Below are 11,144 nucleotides of genomic sequence, written 5' to 3'. Positions count from 1 at the left end.
TATTGTAATGACCCCCAGGCCCCTGTCGTTGTACAGTGAGGTGGTATGGTCATATCCATCTCGGTGTCTTTTTCTTGAGGAGGTGAACTGTATCGACACCAACCCCTAAATAGCCAGGCATGTCTCTCAGGGAAACTCTCTTGTAGTTTCAGTTGTAGCTCAGGCCTAGGTGAATAATTATGTTTTTTGTATCATAGTCAGCCACACTTGGGCAGAGGGATCTTCTAAACCGTGTAAAAGTACCCATCTTCACACAACAGCTTGAGATTGTATCTGTTGTGTCTGAAGGCAACACAGACACCCAAAGAACAAGCATCAACAAAGTTAGGCTAAAACTGTCAAGGAAGTAACTCTAGCCCACTCTTTCACCAGTATTCCCACTTGAAGAAACATGTTCAAGATAGATGACCCATCAATAGGATCAACTCTGGTATTATTAACTAATATAATTTTATTAAGGAGTTGTCAAGTAAGATTATAATAAGTAGCATTTTAAGAGCCAGAATTTAATGGTTTCAAATACTTAACAGAAGAGGAAGCATTAATTACATGTACAGGTGTAACACAAATGGCATGAAAGAAGGGATCATAGTTATCATGTCTAGTGGATAACATAAAATCTATTTGTTCTTGAACCAAAGTAATTCGTTGATTTAAATTTAAAACAGCAATATGAAAATGAGACTGAATATCACTCTGAGAAAGTAATGTATCTGTACCCTCTCTGAAAGTTCATTCAATGTCTGGGCAGTTTGTATGTTGTTGGATAAGGCAATGTCTGTGTCCATGGCGGCCCCCGCAGCGATGGCAATGGTGGCAATGATCCTGGCAGTCAGGTGGCCAGTACCGGTGTCACGTTATGATGATGTAGTTCTTCTAGGTGGTGGTGGAGATGAAACGGAGAATATCACTTTTACAAGAAGCTCGCTCTCCATTGTTTTTGGTGTTGATGTCTCCTTTGTTCTGACGTCTCTTTGTTCTGGTCACTTCTTTCATTTGGTAAATTTTAGAAATACACAGCTTGGGGTTGAAAGTGAAGTATATTTTTTCTGACCTGATGGTCAGGTTCTGGTGGTTCTAGTCTTACAGTTGTTGTAAGTTCTGGTTGTCTAGGACATAGAAGAAGTAGTTCTCTTCTAGCTGTTCTTTTCGTAAGATGAGACAAAGGTTTTTTAGGAAGGACAAAGAGACCAAGGTATGGGAATGGCAGAACCACCTGATGAGCCCCATGAAGTTCTCTAAATCCGAGGCAATGTTATTGCCTCACCAGATGTTAATAAGCAGATTGTCCTTCAAGATGGTGTCTCTTTGGAGCATTTGAGCAGAAGTAACCGAATCGATGGGTTTCGTTTTCTTTTTTTTTATCACTGCACACTTTGGGGCAGGGGCCTTCGTAAGGATTACAGTACATGTTCTAGGTGTTGTGGATGAAACCTGAGGGACACTCTTGTATGTACTTGTTGTCATGGATGACGAAACCATCTGAGTCACTGCTTTCTGTGTTAGGGATGTTGGCACAGAAATCTCGGTCTATACAGTGTCCCCGAACCTGTAGGCGCCAGGAGGGCAGGCAGGCACACACACGTCTCTGTAGTAGTAGTGTCAGCAGGCCACATAAGCTGTGTTGTCTTCAGGTGTATGGCAGCTGTCCAGGCACTCCGGGTGGCAGCACACGCTGTTTTCGGTGCAGGCTCACCTGCACACACCTGGGCACATTCTCTGGCAGTGATCTGTGGTCTAGCGGCGGCAGCTGTACTCATCGTTGATGGTGGTCTTTTCACACATGGGCCTCTCCTCTAATGTCTCTGGACACAGGTCTCCACATTCCCTTGGGGGCTTGTTCTCTACAACGTAGCATCTAAGATGAGAGACCAGTCTATGGTGGAGAGGCAACAGAGGTCAGAGTTTCTCTCAATCCTGATGGCCCCCTGAGTATTGTTCTTCAGACTACAAAGCCCAATATCTCGGAGATTAGTCATCTCAAAGATGACCAGTGCACAGCTGTAGTGGCTTCTAGCCACGGACCGTGAGGTTCAGGAAGAGGTCCCCCAGGCTCTCGAGGCTGGCCACTCGAAACAGCAGCAAGCACTCGGTGATGCCTGTGAACCTGGGGAAGCTGTAGCCTTGGCAGTCTCTGACCTTGGAGATGAGCAGGAAGTGGAAGAAGTTCTCGATCACCGCGTAATTCTCTAGGCGCCCCAGCTGTCGACAGTCGTTGTGGATGTCAATGTCGGGCCCACAGACCTCTACTCCTCAGTCAGAGCGAGAACACAGTGGAGAGAAACACGAGTCCCCACAGCGAGGTCGGGGACCCTCCTCTGGAGCCAGACCCTACCCCTCTATCTGGGACGAAATTCTCCCCTCTCAAAAAAAAAAAAAAAAAAAAAAAAGAAAGAAAGAAAAAAAGAAAAGAAAAAAAGTGGAAAAAAATCTCCAACTCAGTCTTCACTCTCATCTAAAAACAAGAGCGCAGGCAACGATCCTTGAAATTGATCCTCGAAAGTGATCCTCGAAAGCAGCGTGGACAGGGAGGGTGGCATTTGCAACCCAGAGATGCAGAAGAGGGAGGAAAACTGTATAGAAAGAAGAGCAAAGCCCAAATTGCCCCAGGCAAAGACAAATGCTCCAAACTGATTTTTTAAGGAATAAAGGGCCATGGTGATCGGCAGCAGCACAAAAATCACCTATTACATTTTCCTAGTCTTCCAGCTTAAAAGTGTCACTCGCCACAAACCATGGAGAGAATTTTTGTAATTCTTTCATAAATTCTTCAATAACCCTAGCTTCAACAGCAGTTCCCCGCTTAGCCAGAAGAGTAGATAGTTCCTTAGCCAGCAACTTCTTATTATGTGCCAAACCCATGGCGTTTACCTACCCGAAAACTTACCTTCAGTTCATATCCAATATGTCTCCTGTCTTAATGCACACCCCGGAGACGGCCGTCAGCAATCATCCTCATCTTTCAGATCTCAGTGGAACCTCCACTTGTCAGCTTCGCCAACTGAGTGAGTCCTTTGGATCGGTGGAGGGCTGAGGGCGAGAGAAAGAAAGACAAGGAGTCATCTGGTAAAGACCAAATGCTATATTTTTAACTGTATAGCTCCCTTTTATACTCCCCACAAAACAGGAACAAAACAGGAACAGGAACAAAACAGGAACAAAAACAAGAACAAGGAGATATACTTGACAGCCTATCACGTAAGTTTAGATTTCTCTTCAAGCAGTCTTTTTGGAGAAATGTATAGAGACAGGAGAGCTGACACAACAACACAGGTGCAGAGGATGGTGACTCCCAAAATATGTGACTGCAAATGTTTTCTTGCAGTTCCATTGTGATGTGTATTGTATTTGCCATATGAAGTAGTTGGTATCATTGTCTAGGTCAATATCATGAAGCTTTTCCATTACAATTTCATTGATAAATATGTTCATTTTAGGTCTTTGGTAAACTTTTGAGTTTGGTCTCTGGAATTACTTATTACTTTGCAGGTGGATAGTCAATTTTGTCATCACAATTTGTTGAAGAGACTATTGATTCCTCATTAAATGAGGGATGTCTCACTCTGACCTCCATTTCATGGGATGTTCTTCCTGTACTTTTTGTCTTTACATTTTCTCTTTGTGGTACACTGGTAATTAAGATTAAGGATCTAACCTACTCCACCATGACCTTATCTTAGTTATGTCTTAAAGAAATCTCTTTCTAAATAAGGCCATATTAGGGGTATGGGGCCTTAGAATTGATTTTTACTCCCAACACCAAGTCTGCTCTCATGTCTACTAACTTGGGGGTCCTGCTCTCTGTCCTCACCAAACATCACATTTCAGGACACAGACCATAGCTTCCTCTTGTAACAGAAACAGGGAAAATGCTTCTCATAGTTTTCCACAGTGACTTTGTAGGAAAACAAGGCACAGATTATTTTTAGAAAAATTTAAAGATAACCACTCTTAGATTCTTTTTTTCAATTTGGAAACATTTATTATTTTTGTAGATTACAAGTGGAATGCATGCCCATTATAAACATTCAAGCAATTTGGAAACATGGGTAGACTGTAAAGCAGATCTGTCTGCAGATACAACCGAGGAAGTGAAAGAAAAGAATAACTTGTTGATTCAAATTAGGTTATTAGAACTAACTTTTTTATGAAAACTCAGGACCAAATGTAAAAATATAAAACATCTACACTCTGCCAAGGCGTAAGACATCACCTTTTCAGAATCTAGGGAGAAATGAAACCCAGGGACTAGGAAGCAGAGTACAACGTCGTCTAATAGCATCTGCTGATCTGATAAACCAAGTCTTTTGGTTTTGACGGCTTCAGAATTGGCAGAAAGAAAATCTCATGGTCTACCCATGAAGAGGAGACTTCCCCACACTAAGATAGGACTGAGTGCTAGAGCCCTATGGTGATTTGAATAGGAATGGCCTCTATAAGATCATAGATTTGGATGCTCAGGGAGTAGCATTAAGAGGTATGGCCTTGTTGACCTAGTTGTGGACTTGTTGGAAGAAGTATGTCACTGGGGGATGGGCTTTGGGGTCTCAAAAGCTCAAACCAGTCCCAGTGCTCTGGCTCTTTCTGCTGCTTGTGGATTTGAATGTAGAACTCTTTACTCTCATGTCTGCCTGTATAGTGCTGTGTTTCTTGGCATGCTGATAATGGACCAAACCTCTGAAACTGCAAGCAAACTTCAATTAAGTGTTTTTCTTTATAAGAGTTTCCTTTGTAGTGATGTCTCTTCATAGCAATAGAACTGTGACTAAGATAAGACCCATAAGGGAAAAGTCAACCTGCAGCAAATTCTGACCAGGCCTCTGTATGAAAAACTGTCCTGAAGTGGAACACATGCCCTGTGTCAGAAAGGGCAGTATGAGCAAAAAGAACTAAAACTCCTTGTTCTAGACCTGCAACATACATCTCAAGTGTACCAGCGGTCTAGAGTTGATTAACATATACTATCGTGAGACTAGGCATCCTGTTCTGTGTTTGATCTTATCTACTTGAAAGGCTGAGGTAGAAAGATTCATTGAGCTCTGGCTTTTGAAGTCAGCCTGACCAAACACAGTGGGACCATAGTTCTCAAAAACAAACAAACAAACAAACAAACAAACACTCCACATAACAAACAATCTCCCCATATACAAAAACAAAAAAATTTAACAACAACCCCCTCCCCAAACAATAATCTTGGCATAATCACTTGGAAGACACTCTGGTTGTTTTTTATAAAGCTAATACTGTTACTTTAATACTAAAAGTTGATACTTGACATACCAATTCTATCTCTGGGAGAAACAAAAGTAGAGTTGGGATGTAGCTTAGTGGTAGACATTTGCTTAGCATCTTATAAGGTTCTGGGTTTGATTCTCGGTATGGAAAGAAATGAGACAGACAGACAGACAGAAAAATATACATTTTCAAAGCATATTTGTTACTGTCATTTATATGAATAAGGTTGTTCACAAATAACAGGCTCATTCATAATTACCAATCCCTAAAAAAATCAAATATTTATGAATGGATGCATAAATTTTTGTGTGTTTATATTATATTATGAATTACTTCTCAGGAGTAATATGAACAAATTACTGTTATATATAAGAACTTAGCTATCTCTCAAAAAATGTGCCAAGTATGTGTAAACAGACACAAAGAGCACAAGTTACATAATTCTACTTTTGCAATTCTAGATCATTCTAAATTCATCCATGATGTCAGGAAGCAGGCTAGGTTGTTTTTTTTTTTTTAAGATATATTTATTTATTTTGTATATATGAGTACCCCATTGCTCTCTTCAGACACACCAGAAGAGGGCATCAGATCCCATTACAGATGGTTGTGAGCCACCATGTAGTTGCTGGGAACTGAACTCAGGACCTAAGTCGGTGCTCTTAACTGCTTGCTGAGCCATCTCTCCAGCCCAGGTTAGGGTTCTTTTGTTTGTTTGTTTTGTTTGTGTGTGTGTGTGTGTGTGGCTGAAGGCTGAGGAACAAATACAGGAAGTGTATTTGTGTATGAAGCAGTGGTGGTTCCACATTGGCGAACACTTGTCAAAAGACACTGATCTACATAATGAAAGCATGTCCATTTTATTGCATGAAAATTACAATTTGATAACATTCTTTTATGAAGACCTTAGACTTTAGAGCCAAGGGGGATCTGGCACTGGGTAGAGAGTTCTTTGTTTTAGGTCTTAAAAATGTCTCCACACATTATTTTCATTAATAATCTTTAGCACATCCTTTAAAAAAAAAAGTCAGACATAGAAATGTATGTCAACTCCTGGGGAGGGTGAGACAGGGTGATTGTTGCTCAGGGCTTTGAGACTATCCTGGAAAGCAGAGTGAAATAATGTCACAAACAAACAAACAAACAAACAAACAAAAAACATTAACAAAATCATATATATAGTGTGAGTGATGGTTATTCTTGGTTGTCAACTTCACTACATCTAATCCAGATCTTTGAGGTAGGGAAACACACTTTGAATACAGATTTTTTTGTTGTTGTTTTTGTTTGTTTGTTTGTTTGTTTTTGAGACAGGGTTTCTCTGTGAAGCCCTGGCTGTCCTGGAACTCACTCTGTAGACCAGGCTGGCCTTAAACTCAGAAATCCGCCTGCCTCTACCTCCCAAGTGTTGGGATTAAAGGCGTGCGCCACCACTGCCGGTGAATACAGATCTTTTGAGATGGGAAAAGACAGATCTGTAATCTGGATCTTGAGGAGAGAAGATACACCTTTGTTGCAAATCTTTAATCCAGACCTAACCTGGGCCAAACCTTCTGCTGGCATCCTATATAAGGACCTGGAAGAAGAAAGCTTTTGCTCTTTGATTGCTAGCAAGTTCTTTCCTTCACTGGCATTAGAGCCTACTTCTTCAGGATTCCAGTAAATACTGAAGACCAGCTGAAACATCCAATCTCCTGGACTGAGCAACTACTAAATTCTTAGATTTTTCTTTTCATAACTAGTCATTGTTGCAGCTAGACTGAAGCCCGTAAGTCATTCTAATAATCGTGTGTGTGTGTCCCTATCTCAAAGGTCTGGGTTAGATGTAGTCAAGTTGACAACCTAGAATAGCCATCACACACACACACACACACACACACACACACACACAAACAAACACACAGAGAAAGAAAGGAATCTCTCTATAAGTTTCGTTACCCTGACTAATACAGTAAGTGTGTCATTTGCAGAAGTGGGACAGACACAAATGAGCATGTAAACCTTTTAAATGGCAAAATACTCCGATATAAACTGTATAATAATCATAAGCAGAGGTCTTTATTTTTAGTTTTTATCTTCTTTTTAAATAATTTATTTTTTTATTTTATGTACACTGCTGATCTGACTACATGTATGTCTGTGTGAGAGTGTCATATCCCCTGGAACAGAAGTTACAGAAAATTGTAAGCGGCCATGTGGGTGCTAGAACCTGAACCTGGGTCCTGTGGAAGAGCAGCCAGTGCTCTTAACTGCCAAGTCATCTCTCCAGCCCCCAGGCATAGGTTTTTTTTTTCCTTCTTTTTTTTTTTATTGGATGTTTTATTTACATTTCATATGTTGTCCCCTTACCCCATCCCCCACCCACCCAGGAACCCCCTATCCCCTCACCCCTCCTCCTTCTTCTCTGTGGATGTAACCTCTATCTAACCCCCCACTCCCACCTCCCCACCCTCAAAATTCCCACCCCCTGGGGCGTCCAGCCTTCATGAGGTCAAGGTTCTCTTCTTCCACCTATGCCCAGCTGGGCCCTCCACTCTTACATATTCAGCTAACGCCCTGGATCCCTCCCTAAGTGCTCCCAGGCTGGTGGTTTAGACCCTGGGAGCTGTGGTTGGTTGGTATTGTTGCTCTCCTCATGATGCCGCAAACCCTTTCAGCTCCTTCAGTCTTCACTCTAACTCCTCCATTGAGAACCCCATGATCAGTTCAATGGCTAGTTGTGAGCATCTGCCTCTGAATATGTCAGACTCTTGAAGACCTCTGAGGAGACATCCATATCAGGCTCTTATCAGCATGCACTTCCTGATTTCCACATTAGCATCTACCTTTGGTGACTGCACATGGGATAGATACTCAGGTGGAGTGGTCTTGAGACGGCCCCTCCTTCAGTTTCTGTCCCTCACTTTGTCTCCATATTTGCTCCCTTGAGTATTTTGTTGTTCCTTCTAAGAAGGACCGAATCACCCCCACTTAGTCTTCCTTCTTTATGAGCTTCATGTGGCCTGTGAGTTGCATCTTGGGCATTTCAAGGTTCTGGGCTAATATCCAATAATCAGTGAGTGAATACCATGTGTGTTCTTTTGTGATTGGGTAACCTCACTCAGGATGATAATTTCTAGTTCCATCCATTTACCTAGGAACCTCTCGAATTCATTGTTTTTAATAGCTGAGTAATACTCCATTGTGCAAATATACCATATTTTTTGAATCCATTCCTCAGTTGAAGGACATCTGGGTTCTTTCCAGCTCCTGGCTATTATAAATAAGGCTGCTATGAACATAGTTGAGCATATGTCCTTGTTATATGTTCGAGCATCTTCTGGGTATATGCCTAGGAGTGGTATAGCTGGATCCTCAGGTAATGCTATGTCCAATTTTCTGAAGAACCGCCACACTGATTTCCAAAGTGGTTGCACCATCTTGTAGTCCCACCAACAATGGAGGAGTGTTCCTCTTTCTCCACACCCTCGCCAGCATCTACTATCACCTGAGTTTTTAATCTTAGCCATTCTGACTGGTGTGAGAGGAATCTCAGGGTTGTTTTGATTTGCATTTCCCTGATGACTAAGGATGCTGAACATTTCTTTAGATGCTTCTCGGCCATTCAAGTTTCTTCCGTTGAAAATTCTTTGTTAAGCTCTATACCCCATTTTTTAATAGGGTAATTTGGTTGTCTGGAGTCTAATTTCTTGAGTTCTTTGTATATATTGGATATTAGCCCTCTATCAGATGAAGGATTGGTAAAGATCTTTTCCCAATTTGTTGGTTGTCGTTTTGTCCTATTGACAGTGTCCTTTGCCTTACAGAAACTTTGCAATTTTATGAAGTCCCATTTGTCAATTCTCGATCTTAGAGCATATGCCATTGGAGTTCTGTTCAGGAACTTTTCCCCTGTGCCCAAGTATTCGAGGCTTTTCCCCACCTTCTCTTCTATTAGTTTCAGTGTATCTGGTTTTATGTGGAGGTCCTTTATCCACATAGACTTGAGCTCTGTACAAGGGGATAAGAATGGATCAATTTTCATTCTTCTACATGTTGTCTTCCAGTTGAACCAGCACCATTTGTTGAAAATGCTGTCCTTTTTCCACTGGACAGTTTTAGCTCCTTTGTCAAAGATCAAGTGACCATAGGAGTGTGGGTTCATTTCTGGGTCTTCAATTCTATTCCATTGATCTTCCTGCCTGTCTCTGTACCAATACCAGGTAGTTTTTATCACTATTGCTCTGTAGTACAGCTTGAGGTCAGGGATGGTAATTCCTCCAGAAGTTCTTTTATTGTTGAGAATAGTTTTCGCTATCCTGGGTTTTTTGTTATTCCATATGAATTTGAGAATTTCCTTTTCTAACTCTGTGAAGAATTGAGTTGGGATTTTAATGGGGATTGCATTGAATCTGTAGATTGCTTTTGGCAAGATGGCCATTTTTATTATATTAATCCTGCCAATCCATGAGCATGGGAGATCTTTCCATCTTCTGAGATCTTCTTCAATTTCTTTCTTCAGAGACTTGAAGTTCTTGTCATACAGGTCTTTCACTTGCTTGGTTAGATTCACACCAAGGTATTTTATATTATTTGTGACTATTGTGAAGGGTGTCATTTCCCTAATTTCTTTTTCAGTCTGTTTATCTTTCATGTAGAGGAAGGCTACTGATTTGTTTGAGTTGATTTTATAACCAGCCACTTTGCTGAAGTTGTTTATCAGGTTTAGGAGTTCTCTGGTGGAAGTTTGGGGGTCACTTAAGTATACTATCATATCATCTGCAAATAGCAATATTTTGACTTCTTCCTTTCCTATTTGTATCCCTTTGACTTCTTTTTGCTGTCTAATTGCTCTGGCTAAGACTTCCAGTACTATATTGAATAGGTAGGGGGAGAGTGGACAACCTTGTCTAGTCCCTGATCTTAGTGGGATTGCTTCAAGTTTCTCTCCATTTAGCTTGATGTTGGCTACTGGTTTGCTGTAAATTGCTTTTACTATGTTTAGGTAGGGGCCTTGAATTCCTGATCTTTCCAAGACTTTTATCATGAAGGGATGTTGAATTTTGTCAAATGCTTTCTCAGCATCTAGTGAGATGATCATGTGGTTTTTTTCTTTAAGTTTGTTTATATAGTGGATTACATTGATGGATTTCCGAATATTGAACCATCCCTGCATTCCTGGGATAAAACCTACTTGATCATGATGGATGATTGTTTTGATGTGGTCTTGGATTCGGTTTGCTAGAATTTTATTGAGTATTTTTGCATCGATGTTCATAAGAGAGATTGGTCTGAAGTTCTCTTTCTTTGTCGGGTCCTTGTGGGGTTTGGGTATGAGTGTAATTGTAGCTTCATAGAACGAATTGGGTAGTGTTCCTTCTGTCTCTATTTTGTGGAATAGTTTGAAGAGAATTGGTATTAGGTCTTCCTTGAAGGTCTGATAGAATTCAGCACTAAAACCATCTGGTCCTGGGCTTTTTTTAGTGGGGAGGCTTTTGATGACTGCTGCTATTTCCTGAGGGGTTATGGGACTATTTAGATGGTTTATCTGCTCCTGGTTTAACTTCGGTACCTGGTATCTGTCTAGGAAATTGTCCATTTCATCCAGGTTTTCCAGTTTTGTTGAGTATAGGCCTTTGTAGTAGGATCTGATGATTTTTTGAATTTCTTCAGTTTCTGTTGTTATGTCTCCCTTTTCAGTTCTGATTTTATTAATTTGGATACTGTCTCTGTGCCCTCTGGTTAATCTGGCTAAGGGTTTATCTATCTTGTTGATTTTCTCAAAGAACCAACTCCTGGTTTTATTGTTATTTTGTATTGTTCTTTCTGTTTCTATTTGGTTGATTTCAGCCCTGAGTTTGATTATTTCCTGCCTTCTACTCCTCCTGGGTGTATTTGCTTCTTTTTGTTCTAGAGCTTTTAGTTGTGCA

General features: G+C 40.9%; 1 pseudogene; it reads right to left on the bottom strand.

Moving 5' to 3' along the window:
• Positions 1-732: 732 nt before the first annotated feature.
• LOC114627760 overlaps positions 733-11,144 on the bottom strand; it is a 30,857-nt pseudogene continuing 20,445 nt past the window's right edge.

The sequence above is a fragment of the Grammomys surdaster genome, unplaced genomic scaffold (genome assembly GCF_004785775.1).
Source record: "Grammomys surdaster isolate TR1022 unplaced genomic scaffold, NIH_TR_1.0 258, whole genome shotgun sequence".
Lineage (NCBI taxonomy): Eukaryota > Metazoa > Chordata > Mammalia > Rodentia > Muridae > Grammomys > Grammomys surdaster.
The sequence above is the reverse complement of the archived record's forward strand: the minus strand, read 5'-3'. Positions and strand labels throughout refer to the sequence as shown.